The 24,048-nt window shown below is 42.9% G+C and overlaps 1 pseudogene; it reads right to left on the reverse strand.

Moving 5' to 3' along the window:
• Positions 1-10,333: 10,333 nt before the first annotated feature.
• The window catches only part of LOC136313637 (ubiquitin carboxyl-terminal hydrolase 10-like), a 28,006-nt pseudogene continuing 14,291 nt past the window's right edge, over positions 10,334-24,048 (reverse strand).

Here is a 24,048-nt window from a genome sequence, read left to right on the forward strand (position 1 = left end):
TCTCTTCTGAACACATACCCGTGGTGCTTTCACGTATAACTGGACAAGTTTCTGCACCATAAAAGGATACCACACCCGGCCCTGGCCAGTTGGCTCAGTGGTAGAGCGTTGGCCTGGCGTGAAGTCCCGGGTTCGATTCCCGGCCAGGGCACACAGGAGAAGCGCCCATCTGCTTCTGCACCCCTCCCCCTCTCCTTCCTCTCTGTCTCTCTCTTCCCCTCCCGCAGCCGCAGCCGGGGAGGCGCTGGGGATGGCTCCTCGGCCTCTGCCCCAGGCGCTAGAGTGGCTCTGGTCGCAACAGAGCGAAGCCCCGGAGGGGCAGAGCATCGCCTGTGGTGGGCAGAGCGTCGCCCCCTGGTGGGTGTGCCGGGTGCTCCCTGACCGGCGCATGCTGGAGTCTGTCTGTCTCTCCCCGTTTCCGGCTTCAGAAAAATACAGGGGAAAAAAAAAAAAAAAGGATACCATACCCAAGCTCCAGTAACATCACAGTTAGAGCTGAATAGTTTATATTAAATTTATTGGCAGATGGTAATTAAGGCCGTAAGAAAATCAATATATTTTTAGTGTTCCCTACAGATGGAAATGAAGTATTTTGAAGAAGGAGGAGAGGGTCTTTCTTTTTTTCATACAAAAAACACTTACACACAGTGCCACAGGTCTTGCCCATAAGGACACATTAAACTCGAAGTCCCATTAAAGCAGGGATGGTGACTTTCATGTTTACCACTGTACGTCCTAGCTCCTAGCATTAGACCTAGCACATTATTGATGCTTAATATTGGTTGACATCCTGGCTGAATTCTATATTTTAATTATGGTGCTTCTCATTTATTGATATATCTCTTTTCTATTACTTACGTTCTCTTATGCTGAATTTATAAATCTATACAGGATTACTTTATTAAGATTCTTGATGAAAATAATGGAAATATAGAGTCACTATATAAATGTTCCATGATATTATTTGTTGGCTTATGTGACAATGATATTTGAAATTTATTTCAAATGCCTTCTTTTATGAATCACCTCTTTATAGCTGGGGCCCTTTTTTATTTTGGGTTTTTTTGTTTTGGGGGGGGGTTGCAGAGCACTTGAAAAATATAGTATGTGACATGGCACTGAATATTTCTCTGAATGCACTGCCTCCCAGGTAGATATAGTTCACCTCTCTTCCATTCCTCCTCCTCTTCATTACAATCTAGATTAGAGGTCAGCAAACTTTCTCTGTAAATGGCCAGAGAGTAAATATTATGGGTTTTATAGGCCAGACGGTTTCTGTTAACAACTCTTCAATTTCACTATTGCCTGGTAAAATTAAGCATACCTAACCGTGGAGCGTAGCTCTGTTCCAGTAAAACCTAGTATCAGAAACAAGCGGTGGGCTGAATGAGCCATACATAACTGACGCCTGATCTAGATTGCCAGCACTGCATCCTTTGACTTTGTAGGATGTCACTTAGTGTGAGCTGGGCACTCTATATTACCTCATTTAATCCCAACAAATCTCCAGGGTGGATATTATTATCCACTTTTTATGGGTGAGGAAATTAGGGCCTAGCAAGGTGACTTGCCCAGCTTCACCTAGCCATGAGTCAAGTAGCCAGGAGTGTCCGTGCGATAGCCCCTCCTTGCTCAGAGGCCGCCGGCTCTCATCTGCAACACCACCATTGCATCCTAACTGATTCTGATTTCCTTCTCCTCCCTAAATAGAATTCTCTCTCCCCACAACATCAACAATGTTGTTGTGTTTTGTTTTGTTTTTTAATGTAATTTAGGTCACATTACTTTCCTGCTCAAAATCCCTCAGTGGCTTTTATTACCTTTAGAATAAAAAAAAAAAATCAAACTTTTAATTCTTTTTATTCTGCCTCCTAAACCTGATGTGGTCTGGCCCCTGCCTGCCTCTCTGAGCCCACCCCCTGTCCTATGACTCTAATGCAGGCCTCAGTCACCCAAACCAGGTTCTGTTTCTGACACTGCCTGGATCCTTTTGGCCTTATGGCCTCTCCACTTGATGCTCCTTCTGACTAGAACATCTTCCATGCTCCGCCTCCAAGTCTTTCTGTCACCCACTGCTTGGCAGTTAGGGGTCTCAACCTCACGGTCATATTTCCCCAGAAGACTTCCCTGATCCTCCAGTCTGTTTTATCATCAACTTTTGTTTTTCTCTGTGCAGATCTCATTGCTATGTAAGCTTTCTGTTGTTCGTTGCCTATCTGCCCCACTAGAATGTAAGCTCTATAGAAGCAGGGCTCTCTAGCCCTCCTCTTCACAGTCATAGCATCAGAATATTCACTAGTACTTGGCATATATTAAAGAGTCAAGAAATATTTATCAATATCTGCTGAATAGGCCCTGGCCGGTTGGCTCAGCGGTGGAGCATCGGCCTGGCGTACGGGGGACCCTGGTTTGATTACCGGCCAGGGCACATAGGAGAGGCGCCCATTTGCTTCTTTACCCCCCCCCTTCCTCTCTGTCTCTCTCTTCCCCTCCCGCAGCCAGGGCTCCATTGGAGCAAAGATGGCCCGGGCGCTGGGGATGGCTCCTTGGCCTCTGCCCCAGGCACTAGAGTGGCTCTGGTCGCTGCAGAGCGATGATGCCCCGGAGGTGCAGAGCATCGCCCCCTGGTGGGCAGAGCTTCGCCCCTGGTGGGCGTGCCGGGTGGATCCCGGTTGGGTGCATGCGGGAGTCTGTCTGACTGTCTCTCCCCGTTTCCAGCTTCAGAAAGGTACAAAAGGGAAAAAAAAGAAAAAAAAATATCTGCTGAATAAATGTTTTGTAACAAAAAAAATCCCAAGCTCTTAATCACACTTGACTACTTCCCAGGACTGGCAGAGGCTATTTCCCATGAGATATGTCATAGTACTTGGTTGGGGAAGCATTTAGGTTGTGTTCTTCCAGTCTCATCCCTTAACGTTTAACCCCAAAGACCTACAACAGATAAAATATGCCCGCTATGTGTGGCCAGTTAGTGCAATGATCAAACACGATGCTTTTCTCCATTTGAAGAACATTACCCTCCAAAGTGACAGCCCCATTTTGATGTGGCTAAAATTCTATTGTTTAGATAAACAGCCTCGCTGAAGCAATTTAACTGTTCTTCAAAGGTCTCATTAAAATAAAATAAAAAATACTATGTTCTGGAAGGGAACAACTTTTATCTCACACTGAGTTCAGGGAAAATTAGGAATTTCCCCACAATTATGCCCTGCCATGATAAAGATCATGTAGGTGTCTCCCCTCTCACCTAGATTATATATTCTTTAAGAGTAGGGACCACAGTCCTGGCCAGATAGCTCAGTTGGTTAGAGCATTGTCCTGAAATGTGGAGGTTGCTGATTTGATCCCCAGTCAGGGCATAGAGAGGAATGGATCAATGTTCCTGTCTCCTCTCTCTCTCTCTCTCTCTCAATCTCTCTCGCTCTCTCTCTCCCTACCTTCTTCTCTGAAATCAATAAAATAAACATTAAAAAAAAAGAGTAGGGACCATGTTTCTTTGCACTGCCATGATGTTGAACACACAGATATTTATTAAATACTCAATGTCTTCAATAAAAATAAGGGAAGGCAGGAAACTGGGGGTGATTAATTTCAAGGCAGGTGAGAGGATTCTGAATTCTGAGCCTGTTAAAAGGAAGAAATAAGTATTTGTTTTGAGATACGACAGAGTGTAGTTGTGGTAAGAAGTTGGGATCAGGATTTAGAAGAGCTACTCTGAGGCCCTAAACAATAATTAAAACATTTTCAACTTCAGTTTCCTTCTCCATTAAAAATGAAAGAAGATTGAACTAGGTGATTTTTGGATCTCCTTCAATGCTAACATTCTGTGATCTCACCAAGACTTTAATCCAAGCAGCCAAAAAGATAAGCCTGAAATTCAGTTAAATAAGCCACATTGATGTACACCATTAGTACAAGAAATACAGAAAAAAGAGCAACCAGAATTGTTGAAGATGCTTGGATGTGTGTTCTTCGTTTACTCACTTCTTCACTTGTTCACTCATTCATTAAAAAACTATGTTTTTGAACTCTCACAGGTATTTTACTAGATGTAGTGAAAAGACCAAATTCTACGGGTATTTTATTAAATATAAGAGTGTTCTGAGATTTATAAACAGTTAGAAGAGAGCTTGAGAGACTTGGAGTATGTGTTTCTGGTTCTAGTCCAGGTTCTGCCTCCCACTTTCTGGGTAGGAGCTGATTCTGGGAACACGTCTAAAAGGCTTGGTTCCTCCTTCAGAGGGAGCATGGCTTTGATCACACTGAGGGGATCCTGACCACAGTGCTCAGAAAGGAATGTTGCTAACTTGGTGCTCCAATGAATCTGCCAAGTTTCTTTTGCTACAATGTGATGGGTCTGCCACAACATTTTTAGATATTTAGATACATCCTTCCTAGAATTAAACTTGATGACATGAGGACATCAAAGACAATCTGGTCAATGAATATCATCAAACATAAGACTATTTCTGATTACACACAGCAGAAAATTGATAATGGTTTCTCCAAAGGAGAGAACACCCTAAAATTTACATGATATTGTCGATAATCAGTATGAAATCAAAATAAATAAATATGAATCAACCTAGAGGCAAAATTGAATTATCTTTTCATTTTCTATATAGAAAATATTACAAAGCTGTTGTTAAGTTTCAGTCCCCATGAAATCTGGATACTCCCCTGGGAATATCAATATCAAAGGAGAGGAATATAGGAGAGACACACATCAGTATAGTTAGGAAGGCTTCCCCAAGTAAAGAGGATGGAGTCTGGGCATTAATGGATGGATAGAATTCAAAAATGCTAATTGGTACACAACTTAGGAAGCCCCCCACCTTAAAAGATATGCTATGCCAAGTGACTCATTTAATTGATTGGTCTGGGGTCAATGGAGAAAGGTGCCATGATCAACTAACTGGTAATGGCTCTCATAGGTCAGAGATAAGGATAAGAGACCATGTGTGCTACAAGCTTGCCTCACCGGCTCTGACCTCTCAGAGACTTGTTTTCAATATTGTTATCATAATAAAAACATTTTGCCTCAATTCAAATTTTATGTATTTTCTCATCAAAATACCTGCCTAAGTTATGACAATGATAAAGTGTTCTAGTACCAAAATGGCAGAAGAATATGAGAAATGATATGCTTTTAGGAAAGGGTTCTCTCACTTTCTCCCCAAATCCCTCTGCCCTTCAGCTACTCTGCTTCCCAGACAGCAGAATCTGTGTGCTTGAAGGTGAGGATGTGGTGGTTGCTGGGATAGCATCACTGCAGGCATAGAGATCTACCTAGGGGCCTAGAAAGGGAGGAAGACAGCTGCAATGCCAGTGGCCAAGGCCAGGCAGGTCCACATTGGATTCAGCCAGATAGTAGAGAAACTGCAGAGCCAAAAAGCATTGGGCCATTCCTGTTTAATAGATTCTCACAATCGGTAGATGAGCAAACAGGCAGGGGAAAACCTCTTCTCAGGCAAAGCAAACAGCAAAAAATGTCCCCTCACAGTGGTAGGCAGGCAATCCACAATCCACCATCCACAATCCCCCTGAGTGCAAGCACCCATAGCCTTACATAGGCCATACTCACATGGTGCAGTCACACGCTCACGCACCAATCAAGCAAAGTGCTTGCAGCCAGTAAACCAGCAAGCAAGCCTAACGCAACTACCCCACATTCCACCCCTTTAGGATTGCTTACCTCACAGTAGGTACATTACATACACACCAAAAATGACAATTATAGAGGTGCCCTTCACCATGTCTCCCTGAGCATTCTGCGTAGGTTGTTAACTAGAGGCCCACTTCTAGCCCCTTACCCCATGGTGCCAACAAGACCACCCATTGTAGGTAGAGGGCCTATACAATCCAGGGCCATGTCCATTGAAGAAAGTGACCTTGGTGCATCTCTGCAACTGGGTGAGAAGCAGTCGATGATAGACAGCCCAGCTGTCTGTGAAAATCACCAAGGTAAAAAGTCCATTACAGGTAATGCCAACACCTGCTGCACATTAGAAGGGGACCAGTAAATTGCCAATTTTACATGGGGTCTCTAGGCCCAGTCCCTGTTGGACAGGTCCCTCACCCTTCCCCCTATTCAAACTGGGACAACAGGTCTTGGGGATCCTGCAACCTGAATGCCAGCCATTTTCCTGGCAGATGCTGGGACCACCCACTTCATCCACTTTTTTAGTGGCTGGAACCTCTGTTCTGACTCAAGCTGCTGCCAAAGCTCCAATAGGACTTTATTAGGCTTGCCATCTAATTTCTCCCTATCTGCCCTGGCTGCAATCAAATTTACCCACATCTGTGTTCAGGTAACCTTTACAGGCCCATTTCTCCTGGTAGTCAGGGGGGCAGCATGGGCAGCAGCCCTCACAGCCTCACAGTCCATCTCTGTTCTGGAGAGCATGATGCCATCCACCCCGTGTCCTGTAACCACAGCAAGTAGGCTTCCAGGGCTCAGTGGGTTTCTGCCTGAATTTCACCCCTAACTCCGTCAGCTCTGCCTGGGTGTAGGGCTGGACCATCAAGTGCTCCGCTACCTGGGGAAGGGGTTGTGTCTGTCCCTGATAGACTCTTGGCTGCTGGGTCTTTACCTTCTTAGCAATGACTGGCTGGGCTCTGAGTCTGCAGACAGCAGTTTCAGCCCAAGCCTCCCCCTCAGAAGAGGAGGAATAGGAAACATCTCCTCCTGCCAACTTAGAGCCACTCCACTGGCAGGAATGCAGCTCCATCTTCTGTGCCTGCTTTGGCTCCTGCAGCTGCTGGTTCTTGGCCTGAAGCTGGAACTTGAGCTCCCAAACCTGCAGCTGTTTCTCCAACAATTGCCAGTGCCAACATTCAGCTTCCAGGGCAAAATGCAGCTCACAAAACCACAATTCCTTCTCCAGTGACTGTTCCAATTCCAGGCACCGCTGGTGCTCAGCATGTACCCCACACTGAAGCTCTCTAACCTGGTCAGCCTCCTTCTCCAGCACTCACTCCAGTTCACGCTCTCGTTTCTGCTTGGTCTGCAGCTCATCCTGGAGCTTTCGACCTCACGCAGCCTCACGCAAAGAGCTCTTGGTTTCTTCCGACAGGGCTGTAAAAAATACCAGCCCATGGTCCCCAAAAGAAGAACCACCAGGAATAGCCGCTCCTCTCTAATCCACCCTTCAAGCATGTAGGCAGCTTCATACAAACCTGCTCTGAATCCTGCCGACTATGCCAGATGTAATGCCAGTGGCCATGGCTAGGCAGGTCCACACTGGATTCAGACAGTAGAAAAACTGCGTAGCCAAAAAGCAGGCCATTACCATTTAATAGATTCTTACAGCGGGCAGAGAAGCAATCAGGCAGGGGAAAACCTCTTCTCAGACAAAGCAAACAACAAAAAATGTCTCCTCACAGTGGCAGGCAGGCAATCCACAATCCACTGTCCGCAATCCCCCTGAGCGTAAGCACCCATAGCCTTACATAGGCCATACACATGTGACACTGCCACATGCTCACGCACCAATCAGGCAAAGTGCTTGCAGCAGGCAGACCAGCAAGCAAACCTAACACAGATACTTCCCCACAAGAATGAATCGGTTTGGCAAGATGCCAAGTGAAGAAGGGCTCATTCCTCTCCATGCATACATTTTCCCCACTCATTCCCCTTTTGACTGCAGCTTTTTTCTTTCCTGATGTCTAGAAATAATGAGATATGTGGGAAGGTGAAGATGAAGAGGCCAAGGAACATCTGTGTGGTTTAGAAGCTCTCCAGGGACATACGGAATGGAAAGGCCAAAGGGGCTTTCTCCATTTGAGGAGCCCTCGGTCCTCATGCCTGTAAGGTTGCTGAGCTCCGTGTACACTCAGGCTGGCAGCTGTCATCACAGACAAAATGAGACTATTGACAATCAGAGCTAATGTAAATCAAGACCTTTCCATATGCCCAACTGTATGCTAAGTATTGGGGGTACATTTTCCAGTGGTCAGACACAATGGAACAAAAGAGAAACACTTCAACATCAGGCAGGCCTTGGTTTGAACCTGAGCTCCATCACTGTATAGTTTGGGTTAAAATAATTTCTCTCTCTGACCCTCAGTTACTTATGTCTAAGAAGATTTTGTAATAATACTGACTTTTCATTGTTGCTGTAGTAATTAGATACTGTGTGTAAAGCACTTGCCTCACAGTAGGCCTTTCCTTAAACAGGTTATCAGTCTCCTCCTGGTTATTATTATCACCATGGACTCCTCGTGGATGCCTGGGGGGAAACAGTTGTCAGCCACCAGGGGCAGCAGCAGGTTATAGACACAAGCTATACTGATGTATTTGTGAATCACTGTGGCTAACAGGAGTACTAGTGGAGTTAGGAATGAAAGATCATGGAGATTCCCCCGCAATAGCAGCAAAAATGTCCTTCTACAGCTTTGATGAGATGATGTATGTCTAGTCCTAAGATAACCCTATTGGAACACAGGGAACTGAGGAAGTAGGCTTGGATAGACATGTACTCCCAGACAACTCCCTTCTAACTTCCCCCAATTCCAGGTCCTATTCTCAGGTGCCCCCGTGCACAGCTGGCAGTCAATCAAGAACATTTAGGAGAAAGTGCCCACAATATGTCATGCCTTGAGCCAGGGGTCTCAAATTCAACTCAGCATGTGGGCCGCAGAGCAAGATCACAGCCATTCGGCGGGCTGCACTAGGTCTACAAAAGGCAACTGTTACGCAACACTTTTCTTGAACTTCGTGGATTAGTCTGCGGGCAGCACAAAATTGTTCGGCGGGCCGCATGCGGCCCGCGGGCCTTGAGTTTGAGACCCCTGCCTTGGGCTAAACCAATTAACTGCTAAAGAGAGGGCCTGTTAGAGAGTTGCAGTTTGAATAGAGAATGGCGAAACTCTTTCAAATGTAAAGAAATGCAGCTCTGATGCTGAAGGGTAGGAAAGTGATTCCTTGAACAAGGGCCCCCATCTGGCACATCTCCGACTTACCACTGTAGTCAGCCCTGCCGAAAGCTTCCACTTTGGGAACTAGGAGAGTGTCAGGCTTATCTAAGTTTGGTGTATTAATTTCCTAGGGCTACTATAACAATTTACCACAGACTAGATGGCTGAAAAACAGCACAAATTTGTTCTCTCAGAGCTCTGCGAGGCAGTTGTTGGTAGTGAGTCCTATGGGGCTAGAATGAAGGTGTCTGCATTATGTGTACACAGAAGCATGAATGCAACTTGAAACCCTTTAATGGCAATAAAGTTACAATCACCCATTTATGCGCTAACACCTTAACTCCAAATATTTGATCTGTAATGTGTATGTAGGTGATTTCTCATTGCACAATTATTAAAATACTTTTTTCCTGTTAGGAACCAGAAACTTATTTTTCTTTTGAAAAACTACTCTTCTCTGATAACTGCTTATTTTTATTGTTTATCACAAACCAAAGGGCAGGGAAGAAAAGTATGATAGAATAAAAAATTTACTTTTTAAGGAAAGATAATATTTATTTTCATAAATTTACAAGTGTTGTTGCTGATGCAGACTTCATTTTACTAAGCAATTAGACTGGGAATCAAATTCAAGTTCCCCCTTCTTTCTCAAAAAAGAATCAGCATTATTTCAGAATTATGGGATTTTGTGCATTTTCCTAAATTAAGCAACGGTCTGTTTCAACCAAATAATTTTTATTTGGAATTTAGAAGTCAACATAGCTTTGTTGCACAGAAACCCCAAGGCATCTCCTTTTCATTCTAGCCCATTTTTGCAGAAGGAAGAAAGGGTTTCTCTCTTAAAATAAAACAACTTTTTTTTCTTTTTTTCTGAAGCTGGAAATGGGGAGAGACAGTCAGACAGACTCCTGAATGCGCCCGACCGGGATCCACCTGGCACACCCACCAGGGGGCGATGCTCTGCCCACCAGGGGGCGTCGCTCTGCCGCGACCAGAGCCACTCTAGCACCTGGGGCAGAGGCCAAGGAGCCATCCCCAGCACCCCGGCCATCTTTGCTCCAATGGAGCCTTGGCTGCGGGAGGGGAAGAGAGAGACAGAGAGGAAGGAGGGGGGGGGGTGGAGAAGCAAATGGGCGCTTCTCCTATGTGCCCTGGCCAGGAATCGAACCCGGGTCCCCCGCACGCCAGGCCGACGCTCTACCGCTGAGCCAACTGGCCAGGGCCAAATAAAACAACTTTTTCCCTAGATTTTTAAAATTTATTTTAGAGAGAAGAGAGAGAAGGGGGAGGAGCAGGAAGCATCAACTCCCATATGTGCCTTGACCACGCAAGCCCAGGGTTCCAAAGAGACAACCTCAGAATTCTAGGTCAAGGCTTTATTCACCGCGCCATCATAGGTCAGGTGAGTTTCTCTCTAAAGAGCCACTAAAGAGAGGAAGTCAGTGAGAGTTGGTTCTCCAAACAGGTGCTGGGCACACAGCGCACAGGCGTTGTACAGCAGGTCCACTCTGTGGTAATAGAGGCAGTAGGCTGTGTGGGTTGCAGTAGGCTTCACCACCTGGTACTAGTTAATCACCTTGACCATCTGGTCATCGAAGCACAGCCAGACATTCAGACCAATCTGGAAGACCTCTGTAATGTAATGACCACCTGCCGCACTGCTGCCCTATAGGTTCTGTGGCATTACCATATTTCCCCATGTATAAGATGCACCCTTTCCCGAAAAATTTGGGGTTTAAAAACTGGGTACAATTTATACAGTGGTTGTAGAATTTTTTACTTGCATTTTAAAAAGTGTGGCATTTCAAATGCCATAGATTGAACTGAGGACAAGGAAATATATGAAGACAGACACAGATGAGGACAAGCTAATGGATGGGAGTTTTGAACAGTGATGAGGAGCTGTATGAATTTTAAAATGAACAAAACTTGAGTTCAATAATTTTATGTAATACATTCTTTTTTCAAATTTCGGGCCCCCAAATTAAGGTGCGTCTTATACATGGGAACGTCTATATATGAGGAAATATGGTAAAATTCTTATTTTTAACACCTGGGAAAGCAGCTCTTTACTAATTTTCTTTTCTTTCTTTTCTTTTTTGTGTGTGACAGAGACAGAGAGAGAGACAGAGAGAAGGAAAGATAAGGACAGACAGGCAGGAAGGAGAGAGATGAGAAGCATCAATTCTTTGTTGTGGCTCCTTAGTCTCCTTAGTTGTTCATTGATTGCTTTCTCATATGTGCCTTGACCAGAGGGCTACAGCAGAGCAAGTGGCCCCTTGCTCAAGCCAGCAACCCTGGGCTTAAGCCAGCAACCTTGGACTTATGTCTATGAGCCCGCGCTCAAGCCAGAGACCTCAGGGTTTCGAACTTGGATCCTCTGCTTTCCAGTCTGACGCTCTATCCACTGCGCCACCACCTGGTCAGGCTCTTTACTAATTTTCAAATCCACAGCATATTCAATGTTCTTGATAAGCTTCTGACATCGACCAGTCTTCCGGTCAACAAATTGTTTTGGATGCAGCACAAGGACAGGGGGAAGCTTTTCCAATGTCACTCCACCTTTTGTTTAGTTTTCGGTGGTACAACCTTGGACAGATTCTCTTGCCACCAAGCTTTCCAAGGCATCCTGGAGTGTACATATCTTGTCAGACTGGATATCCAGCTGCAACTTGAAAAATGGCTGCAAAGTGACAGATTCTTTTGAACTCTACTGGTGAACCACAGACCTGCTATGTCCACCAGAAATGTCAGTAATTGGGGTCTGAACAAAGTCCGCCTGGCAGGTGAAGGAAGTCATATTTCTGGGGGCTACATGCTCCCATTCCTCCTCACTTCCTTTGCCTGCTTCTTCCTGCTCTTCTTCGTTCACCAAGTGACTTTTGGGTCCATTAGAAATATTAAGTTTTTCATTATTTGCTGAGAGAATCTTCTTCAGATTCAACATTTCTTCATGAAGTCCATTCAGAGCAAAGCCTAGGTATTTCTTGGCATCTTCTTGCCGACCCTTTTCAGATAGGCTCGACATGAGGACTGTCAGAAATCCATAAATATATGGCTTCAAAGGCAGCTCCAGGGTGGATATCCCTCATGATTTTATCCTCAACAGCTTGGCTGGGTTTAGGAGGCATTGACCTATTAGTAAACTCATTCATTAGCCGAACAAAGCTGTCTATCATGGGTGTTGACATACAGGTCTCTGCACTTTGGAATACAGAGAAATGAACTTCATCAGGTGATACAGCGGAGGGCAAGTGACCAGTGCCTGCTGTGTAGCATTAATGTAGCATCAGTTTCCTTTATTGTTCAGTCCATGGGGTTGCAATGATACTGGTTTATGTATTAGGGTTACATTCTCCAGTAACTCTGCAATCTTTATGGCTATGGGATCCCCTGAAACTGGACCATGCCCTTCCTTGACTCCAACCTGGTTTCCAGAGACCAGGGGAGAGGTGGCAGGAGGGTATTACTTAGTTTCCACAGCAGTTGCGGGTAAGGAGGAAGAGGGCTTAGAATTGTGGAAAAGACTGGCCCACAACTTAGGCTTACAGACCTGAGTGGTGTCCCCCACAGAGGCGGGGGCATCGGCAGGAGGAGGAGTGCTCTTGGCTTTAGTTGGGTCCAAGTCCACGCTTTCCACAGTGTGCAAATCCACCTCACTGGCAGCTGAGCCGTCACCCAAGGACTCAAGTATTGGTCCATTAGTAGCTCCAAGGTTTTCAGTAGGATCAGTCCCAAAGTAAGGGTGAGCCACAGCTGTCCCCAACAGGCTGTCCCTGCCAGCCTCTGCAAGGAGGCAGGACTGTTCAAAGTCAGGCCCCTGGCAGCCCTCAGGCTTCCCTGCCATCCTAACATTGCTGTCCAGGGCTCTGGAGAAAGAACCACCAGGCACAGCTTCACTGACAAAGTCCGTGGAGTCCTGAGGGCTGCTACAAGTCCTGGGTGTCCCCAACGAGGGCATATTGCTCATCAACTCTACATCTTCTGTGCCTACACTGTTCATGACTACTGGGTTTGTATGGCCATTGACCAGGGCGTCCATGGAAGTCAATACATACTACCCTCACTGTCATCTTTTCAGTAACTATCAATATAATATCCAGGTGGATGTCTTCTCTTCTTTTTACTTTCCCTCTGTCCAAGAGCACTCAAGGCACCATCATTTCCCAAAACTTCTGCCTCCATGTTGGAACTGCCATCCAGAGCAAGGGCAGAGCCTGGGTACTGGCAGTCAATGGATCTGTAGTTTACTTCTTTATCTATGTCTTCAGGGGTCTTTCTGGAAGTTGTGCAACTAATAAGTTCAGGAGCCTGAAGATTCAATGTGCTCAAAATACTGTAGTTGGGAGTTCTCTGCAAAGAGTCATTGGGTTCAATTATTTCATTAACACCAAACTTGGTCCTTTAATATTCTTGTCCATCAGAAAGTCCATCTATAGCCTGTGCACCACACAGCACAGTTCCATTGTATGGAAGAAGCTCAACTGAAAAGCGAGGAGTCACAAAGAACTGATTGAATTCATCAGGGCTAAAATCTCCAAAAAGATGCTGTGGGCCACAAAAGGCTGTGCTGGCCCGTTTTAGTGAGCCTCATCAAGGCCCAACTCCTCACGCTGCCCCCCCCTCTGCCATTTTCTCGCCTGCACATACACTGGGGACATTTTTAATTGTCATATCTTGCAGTGTTGCCACTGACATTTAATAAGTATGGACCAGGAGTGCAGCAGAATACCCTAAAATGCACAGGACGGCCCTCCACAAGAGATATCTGGCTCCAAATGTCACTAGCGCTGATGTCAGGGAAATGCTGCTCTAAGGTAAGTTGTCCCAACAGCCCTCATCCTCAGTCACTTAGATACCAGTCTTCCTCCTTGTGAAAACCTCATACTTTCCGGCAGCAAAAGTTGTACCTTTAGTCAAAGTGACTGAGAACTATTATAAGTGGTTGGGACACCTGGGTGGTAGTGACAGAAACAGAGTTAAAGACTGAGGGTGGATTCAGAAATGAGAAGATCAAGTAAACTGGTCTGACAGATAAACCCCAGTCTTCTTCCTCTTGAGGACCTGGTGCCCTACAATCCAGTTACCTTCTCCAAGCTCTCTTCTGGTGTGTAGGCAATGGCTGTCTTCACACCAGCAACTCCAGCCTTGCAAGGGAGTGGTACAGAGGATACCTATAGCTTTGGGATGGGGAATGTACTATTTAACCAACCATTCTTAATGTTAAGCTCAAATTACATCCATCCTAGATCACTGGCACCGTTCCATTGTTTAACCAGCAAAAGTAAAACCTATTCATTATAAAAGACGCCCTGTAATGTACTTCTCCATGACCTTGTTTAATGAAAGATCCAAGATGCAAGTATTTTCCACTTAATATGTGCCAAGAGTGCATGTGTATTAAACAAAAAGAACTATCTACTTCTTGTCCAGAATTGCCCAAGGCTACCAGACATTCGATTAAGAAAGTTTTAAATTCAATGCACTAAAGTTAAAGAAGAAATTAAAATCTGATTTTAGTAATCTCTGATAACTTTTCTCCCAATTGCTCATACTTAAATATAATCTTTCCCCTCTTTCCTCACTTAATTAGGAGTGAAGATGTTAAAATTTTCAGGTAAAATATAAGTTGTTTGGATTACTGTGTTGACTTTCACTGCTCTTCTAATTAGTTAGGTAACATTTCTAAGTTTGTCTTAAATTTTTAACTCCTTAATCAAAATTGTCTAGAATTCAAGTAACCTATAATTAATTTCCCTACTTATTCCTTCATTTTATAAGAAAGTGATTGAAATTTTTTAAAAATGGAGAGTATGGTTTTCATAAATTAAAATTAAAGCAGTTCTGGATTCTTTTGTTGTTTTTTTCTTAATGGAGTGATTTGAGTCAGTCCTCTTTCATGGCTTTTCTTTTTGTCTTTTCTTTTTTTTTTTAAAAGACTTTATTTATTCAGTTTTCAGAGAGGAGAGAGAAAGAGAGGAAAAGAGGGAGGGAGAGAAAGAGAGAGAGAAGAGGGAACAGGAGGAAGCATCAACTTCATATGTGCCTTGACTAGACAAGCCCAGGGTTTCAAATTGGTGACCTCAGTGTTCCAGGTCGACATTTTATCCCACTGCACCACCACGGGTCAGGCTTTTCTTTTTATTTTATTATTATTATTTTTTTCTTAAGTGAGAAGTGGGGAGGCAGAGAGACAGACTCCCACATGCACTCTAACTGGGATCCACTCCACAAGCCCCCTACGGGGCGATGCTCTGCCCATCTGGGGCCTGTTGTTCCATTGCTAAGCAACCGATCTATTTTAGCGTCTGAGGCAGGCCATGGAGCCATCCTCAGCATTGGGGTTAACTTGCTCCCATGGCTGTGGGAGGGGAAGAGAGAGACAAAGAGAAAGGAGGGGGGAGGAGTGGAGAAGCAGATGGGTGATTCTCCTGTGTGCCCTGACTGGGAATTGAACCCAGGACATCCACACACTGGGTCGACACTCTACCACTGAGCCAACCCACCAGAGACCATGACTTTTCTTTTTCTGGAGCCCTAGCTGGTCACTTACTGGAGCATGTGGATAAATTTTGCTTTGGCTTCTAGGCCTCTGGAGACCATGAGGATGAACCCACATACCTCCCTGTTTTTAAAGAAGTTTCCAGAATTAGAAGAAATGCTATGAATATACTTGGTCATATGTTCATTTGGTCTGATAAAATCACAAGGGCTACTATTCCCTCTAGATAAAAAATAGATATACTTTGAAGCTTGTTAATTTTTTTCTGGTCACTGAGTAATGTGTAGTAATGAGGAAATTACTTGGACTAGAGTCAGAGAAAGAAATTCATGTGCCTAAGCCAACACAAGGGGACTGACCTAGTCACAATTACTGCAATTACTACTAAGAATCTCAGAAAACAAAGATGTGATCTGAAACAAGATTTAGTTTCCTATTAAACATAATTGCTTCTTTTTTTTTAAAATCAGATGTTGCATTTTCATGCAGGCTTGCCTGTGTGCACAGACATACACTTTTCTTTGCATGCAATTACTAAATCCCCATCCTCCAGGCTACTTGAATTGACTGATCCATGTATAAATTATTAGGATTCTTATCAGAAAAGTCTTTTTTTCAAAATTGTGTATGGGCTTGTTTTGACATCAAGCTCCTGGTATTAAAAATACTGCCTAATATACCCTTCTGTCCACTCCTTACTGTCAGTTTTGTGGTTTTTTTTTTTCATTTTTCTGAAGCTGGAAACAGGGAGAGACAGTCAGACTCCCGCATGCGCCCGACCGGGATCCACCCAGCACGCCCACCAGGGGCGACGCTCTGCCCACCAGGGGGCGATGCTCTGCCCATCCTGGGCGTCGCCATGTTGCGACCAGAGCCACTCTAGCGCCTGAGGCAGAGGCCACAGAGCCATCCCCAGCGCCCGGGCCATCTTTGCTCCAATGGAGCCTTGGTTGCGGGAGGGGAAGAGAGAGATAGAGAGGAAGGAGAGGGGGAGGGGTGGAGAAGCAAATGGGCGCTTCTCCTGTGTGCCCTGGCCGGGAATCGAACCCGGGTCCTCTGCAAGCTAGGCGGACGCTCTACCGCTGAGCCAACCGGCCAGGGCTCCTTACTGTCAGTTTTACTTAATCCTTTAAAACTCAGCTCAGCCCTGCCACCTCCTCTGGGAAATCTTCCAGATGCTTCACTCTCAAGTGAAGGGAGCTGTCCTTCCTCCCAGATCTCTGGTGATGTGTATATCCTGTATATCCTGTCTCTATTGTAAAGGTGTGATGACTGGGGACACATCCTCTCCTGCCTTCTGCTCTAGACTATGAGTTCCTTACAACTAGATTTTTAATATCTTTGCCCAGGTCAGAGCCTGCTATAGGCTAAGCATTCAACACGTTTCATAAATTTTTCTTGACAAGCTTAGTGATGGAATGAAAAATTACTGCTGAACTACATAGTACAAGAATGCATAAGCCTCAAAATCATGGAATTTCACAGTAACATTTCTTGCTAGATAAGGATTCTTTATAGGCCACATAGAAGGAAACCAAACAACATGATTAGGCACTGCCACACTAGATAGCAAATAGCAGAGAGCTGCTAAAGCTCATCAACTTCTACTTCAGCTTAAAACAAGTTTATTCATTCATCCAACAAACATTTAGTTTGGTGCAAAAAGCCAGGTACTGAGTTAGTTTGCAGAGTTCCAAAGAATAAAGAGAGCACCAGGAGTGCCAAAATTGTACAGCTATAACAGAGGGAGATAAGAGCCCAGGAAAGGTGCATGTGAAATGTGGCAGCACAGTGATGAGGTCATAAGCTCAGACTGCCCAAGTTTATGACCACCCTCACCATTGATTATTATCAGTGTGACCTGGACTAGGTACTTTTACCCTGACTAAGCCTCGAGATCCTTACCTATAGAATGGAAATATAATAACTCTTACCTCATAATGTTCTGATTATTAACTTATTGTAAAATGTTTTACAACTACGTCTGAGACATGGTGAACACCCAAGAAATGTCAGTGGTTCTATTACTGCCACTATCTCAATGGTACAAATTATGGAAAGATGTTCTACTTAGTGAGTAAAGAGAGGGATAGAGAGAGGTGGTTTTAAAAAAACAAAACAAAAAAAAAAACCTTTTGTTTATATAACACATAAAAAATTAACCCATAACTTAATCACACTGGAAGACAAAGTTAAACAAAAACCACCTGTATTCTCAAGTGGACATTTTGGTGCATATTGTGTCACAATTTTTTGTTTGCATATATAGAGATTGCACTATGTATACTCTTTTGTATCATTTTTCTCCTATTACTGTCAATAAATGTGTATTTACATCACAATGCTTAACAGTTCCTTGTATTTATTATGTAATTACATACTACTATGTTTAGTTAGTTGCCTATTAAGAGTTTTTTGTTCTATTAGAAATAACACTGTAATAACGTTTTTCTCTGCCAATTGTCTAATAATCAATTGTTAATTTCTGATTTATTTTTAGAAAGTAGCAATGAACGAGCAACAGTTAAACTTAGTTTTATTTTATCTTTTTAAGAGATAAAACATTTGCTTATTTCAAATATTAAAACATTATAAAAATTATAATTAAAGGCATGTTGCAGACACCCTGTCTTCATGCATGTTTCTCATTTTCTCCTGTCACAGGAAACAACTTTAAATAGGTTATTATGTACTTTTTCAGTCAGTATTGTTATGAAACTATTAGTACATATTCCACATATGTGCTTAAAACTTTTAATTTTATTTTTTATTTTACACTTTACATTCAATACTGTTTTATATTCGTTTCAGGTATACAACATAATAGTTAGACAATTGTATACTTTACTAAGCATTCCTCCTGATATTTCTAGTATGCACCTGGCACCATACATAGTTACTGCAATACTATTGACTATATTCCATGCTGTACTTTACATCCCCATGACTGTTTTGTAACTATCGATTTGTACTTCTTGATCCTTTCACATTTTTCACCCAGTCTCCCAACCCTGTTTCCTTCAGCAACCATCAGTCTGTCCTCTGTATCTATGAGTCTGTTTCTATTTTGTTTTTTAGATTTCACATAGAAGTGAAATCATATGGCATTTGCCTTTCTCTGACTGACTTAATTCATTTAGCATAATACCCTCTAAGGCCATCTATGCTGTCACAAATGGTAAGATTTCATTCTTTTTTCCCATATATATTCTTATTTTGTTTATTTATTACACAAAAGCTAACATAGTACACTCACGTTCTCCATTTTTTTTGTCCCATACAACAGTATACTTGAGGTAATACTATGTGGTACATAAAATTTCTGCCTTTTCCACCTCATCATCCCCTTCTTACTTAGGAATGGCAAGGACAGAAGAGCAAAATGATGGACAAGCTGCCTGAATTGTTCCAAACTCATGGTAGGCAGTGTCTACAGCTTCCTCAGTCTAGGGTCTGGATTTCTGGGATCGCCTTGCAAACAGAAACATGCAAATAGATTATGAGAGACATTTATAACCACACACTTTATTAGTTTACACTGACTCTGAAACCAAAAACAGTGGGGGAAACACAGGTGTATGGTACCAGAAAGCTCTCCCAAGCACAGGATGAAGTTAATACTGTACATACACAAACCATTTTCTTCTCCTTCATGACTTCATTCTTTGTTTACAGCACAGATCCACCCCAAAATTATACCGACTTTCTTCCCAAGAATGATAACTAGTGCAAGATTCCTATTACTGTTTATTTGCATTTTGATTTTCTCAATATGGCATAATTACCATCAAATGATGATCCCATTGCCAGGCCAAACAGAACTGGATAATGGGCAATGGAAATGTAATAGCTCTGCTTCCTCTCCTTGTGCCTTCCTCTTTTTTTTTTTTTTTTTTTTTTTTTTTTGTTTGTTTGTTTTTTTCTTAAGCTAGAAACAGGGAGAGACAGCAGACAGACTCCCGCATGCGCCCGACCGGGATCCACCCGGCACGCCCACCAGGGGCGACGCTCTGCCCACCAGAGGGCGATGCTCTGCCCATCCTGGGCGTCGCCATGTTGCGACCAGAGCCACTCTAGCGCCTGGGGCAGAGGCCACAGAGCCATGCCCAGCGCCCGGGCCATCTTTGCTCCAATGGAGCCTTGGCTGCAGGAGGGGAAGAGAGAGACAGAGAGGAAAGCGCGGCGGAGGGGTGGAGAAGCAAATGGGCGCTTCTCCTGTGTGCCCTGGCCGGGAATCGAACCCGGGTCCTCCGCACGCTAGGCCGAGGGTGCCTTCCTCTTTATAAGGTTGCTCTCCCTTTTGAAATTACTAAATATATTGCTTCCATTTTTACCAGCTGAACTTGAAATCTTTGTCCTCCTCTTAGCCAGAGGGTTGCTGACCCTTCCCATTCAACAAAAGTATAGATAAAGCAAGTACACATTCTATGTAGAGAAAACGCAATATGATGTGTTTAAAGAATCACAAGTTGTTTGAATCTACCGGAGCACAGAGTAAAACTCTGGGAATATTAGGAGATGTGACAGATCAGATAGACTGAGGCTGTATTGTGGAAAGTGGGATAGTTTGCTAATAAGTTTAGGTTTTATTATCTCTGTGATGGAAAGCTACTGAAGAACGTTAAGGAAACTAATGACATGGATTGAGATACTAGAGAGAGGACAACCAGTTAGGCAGTTATTGAAAGCCTTAAGAATTGGTGAGGCCCTAAACTAAGGGAGCAGAAGGAAGAATGGAAATAAAAGACAAAGTAAAACGGACATGACAAGTAAACCATGGCTGGAGAGGAAAGTAGTCAGTGAAAATCAACTCAGAAACCTGGAGTGGCAGAAATGAGGGAAACTGTATTTGATAGAGGAAGATATGTGAGATTAGATCCCAGGGTTGACATTGCCAGTAGGTAGTGAGCCTGGAGCTCAGAAGAGAGGTGAGTACTGCAGACATGCATTTAGTCATTACCATTGGTAGCTGTAACCTTGGGGTTCAGTGAGACCATGTAAGGAAAGAGGACAGAGTGAGAAGACAGTGCCCAGGATCGGCCCCTGAGAAACACGATAGAGACAGAAACCAGGCACTGAAGGAGACTGACTGAGAAGCAGAAACCAGTGCTAAGAGGAAAACCACTGACCACAGAGAGGCTAGTGTTGGCAAGGACGCATCTCTTAAAACAGAGTTTCTGTTTAAAGAAAAAGTTTTGCCAACAATATCAAATGCCTCATAGAGGTCACATAAAATTATGCATGTGTAGTAAATTAAATACTTTTTGTTTGACTTTTTCCATGTAAATGAGTAATAAACCAAACGATTTTTATTTCTAAAAATGAACTTAATGAACTAAAGTGTTTTCAAATCTATATAGCCTTACCTTCTATCTCTAATCTTTCTTAAATAGCCAATATGTGTTTGTAATCAATCTATAAATACCATTCTGTGCCAACCTCATCTAATTTATCATTCTTTCACTACAAAATTAGTCAATTGCACCCTCACCATGTTCTAGATGTCCTGTCTCTATGGATTCAAGATAAGCAGTCTCTGTCTCCAGGCCTACAGTTTGCATTCTTGCCATCTTAAACTAAACAATTAGAGGTCACAAATGAGACAAGAGGAAATACTGGATCAGAGGGTAGCCCAAAAGAGCTGGGCAGGGGAGGAGCCAAAGGCTGAGGATTGACAGGTCCTGACAGTGCTTCCCACACCTTCTCCTTGACACTCCCTGGGCTCAGTAATACAGTCTAAGGCAGGGGTCCCCAAACTATGGCCCATGGGCCGCATACGGCCCCCTGAGGCCCTTTATTCGGCCCCACCGCACTTCCGGAAGGGCACTTCTTTCACTGGTGGTCAGTGAGGGAGCACATTGACCATCTATCTCATTAGCCAAAAGCAGGCCCATGGTTCCCATTGAAATACTGGTCAGTTTGTTGACTTAAATTTACTTGTTCTTTATTTTAAATATTGTATTTGTTCCTGTTTTGTTTTTTTACTTTATAATAAGATATGTGCGGTGTGCATAGGGATTTGTTCATAGTTTTTTTATAGTCTGGCCCTCCAATGGTCTGAGGAACAGTGAACTGGCCCCCTGTGTAAAAAGTTTGAGGACCCCTGGTCTAAGGAGTACTTTCTTTGAAAGCAGCTTCCTCCTGCAATTCATGACAAGAGAAATAATTACTTGTGATGTTATGGTCCCTGGAGCTATCTACCCTAAGGCTTATCATTTTTATCTAGCACCCAATCAGGGATGGACCTGGGCTTTTCCCAGAATGCAGGCAATACTTCCGGGAGAACAGAAGCCCGTGGTGGGGTTCAGTCGGTTCAACTTTTTGATCACTTAGACTTTACACTAAAGAATTCTTTTAGATTTATTTAGACATATATTTTATCATATATAACTAATATGAACATACAAAATGTAAAATAGAAGCAAAATAAGTTGATTAAAATGTTTTTAAAATTTCATCACATCCACGCAACTCTTATAAATCACTTTTTCATTTGTCAATATCCAGACAATATTATAGTTTGTGGCATCAAGAAAATTGGTGATTCAGCACTCCCTAAAATAACCCATTAAAAAGCCTAATAGCCACTGGTTCTGGGCTTTTAAGACAGTTTTGCAATTATGTGGAACTAGTATATTTTGTTTACTCCTGTTTTGTGCATTTTGCCAATCTGGTTTGAATCACACATTTCACGCTCATTTTCCACAATCATTTGGCTCTTAGGGGCTAAAAGAGAGTCCAACTATGTCCTCTTGGGATTTGATTCCAAGCCATTGACATTCACATTTTAAGTTTTGAAACTAGTACTTCCGATGTTTGAGTATGCACTGGCAACGACAAGTGTGGTGCATATGCTAGCTGAATAACCAAGGCTCTAACACGCCATTGTAAGGTAAATCTCGATTTCAAAGTCGTCCAAATCCCAAATTTTAGATAGCTCAGACTCTAAAAATAATGCATACGCCTTTTATAAGGATACAGGGCTAAACGTACAAAATATTTCCCAGTAAAAATAGAAAAAGAAGTAACAAACACTAACTAAATGCGAGCTGATACAACTCTACAGAGCTACATTGTCCAACATTGTAGGCACTGGCTACCGAGCACTGACCATGGGGCTAGTGTGAATTGAGATGTTCTGTAACTGTACAATAAATACCAAATTTCAAAGATTTAGCACCAAATATAATGTACAATATCTCACTTATTGCATCGCTTACATGTTCAGTTAGTATTTTAATACATTAGATTAAATAACTGTATTACTAAAATTTGATTTCACCTGATTTTTTTTTACCTTTAGAATGTAGCCACTAGAAAATATGAAAGTGCATATGTGTCGTCTCACATGATATTTCCATCAGACAGTTGACATAAAGTTTAAGAGCAAAAGCTCTTGTTAAGAAAAGAATATGGTTACAATATACTGACTAACGGTACAATTCACCAAGAAGATATAGTATAAGTAAATAGGTAGTGCATAATAAGATATATACAAAAAGAAAGAAAATTTGATAGAATTACAGATACAAATTGATAAATTCAAGTATTTTGATGAGAAATTTCAAAACATTCATCTCAACTATTAACAGGTATGGCTGTCAAATATTCAAGTCATGCTGACCAGGTAGTGGCACAGTGGATAAAGCATCAGCCTGGGACTCTGAGGACCCAGATTCGAAACCTTGTCACTGGCTTGAACACAGACTCAACAGTTTGAGCATGGGGTCTCTAGCTTGAGCATGGGATCATAGATATAACCCCATGGTCATCTGGCTTGAGCAAGGGGTTATTAGCTTGGCTGGAGCTCCCGATCAAGGCACATATGAGAAAGCAACCAATGAACAACTAAGGTGCCGCAACGAAGAATTGATGCTTCTCAGCTCTCTCCCTTCCTGTCTGTCCTTTTGCTCCCTAAAAATAAACAAACAAAATAAAACAAAAAACTTCAACAGTCATAAAAAGTCTGAACAACACAATTAATGAACTTGAATTGAATGACTGTATATATAGTTCTATGTAGAAGATTAGAGGACACACAGTCTCCTCTAATTCACATGGAACATTTACAAAAATTGATCCTGTATTATTAGGCCATAAAGCAAAAAAATCAACAACTTTAATGACTAGGTACCATAAAAAATAGATTTTCTGTTTTAGGCTTAAAATTAATTTTAAAAAATTATAAATAAGAACACACTTCTAAATAATTCCGGGTTAAAAAAAATCATACCGGAAATTTAAAAATAAAATCTAGTACACTGTGGGGACTTTGGCTTAAAAGCTTATAGTAACAGTTACTGAATTAATCTTCTCACCTAAAACAGCCTTAAAAGTAATAGAACTTAAAAGTGATAAAATGTATAAAAGAACATTTTCCAAAACATTGGTTATTAGGCAACTTAAAACAGTGCTCTTTGAGAGATGGGAATCTAATAGGTCAGGCCCATTGATTGTCCCAGTTTGCTGTCTTGAGATACTTCCTAGTCTGTGGTACAGGGTGGGGAGACCCAGACAGAGCCTAGTAGACTCCTGGAGTTGAGGGGACAAAGCTTAAAGGCCAGGGAGACAGACCAACATGGCTAGCATTTGCAGAATCAAGTTCTGGGAAGGAGAAAGGTATATAG

The sequence above is a fragment of the Saccopteryx bilineata genome, chromosome 9 (assembly GCF_036850765.1).
Source record: "Saccopteryx bilineata isolate mSacBil1 chromosome 9, mSacBil1_pri_phased_curated, whole genome shotgun sequence".
Taxonomy (NCBI): Eukaryota; Metazoa; Chordata; class Mammalia; order Chiroptera; family Emballonuridae; genus Saccopteryx; species Saccopteryx bilineata.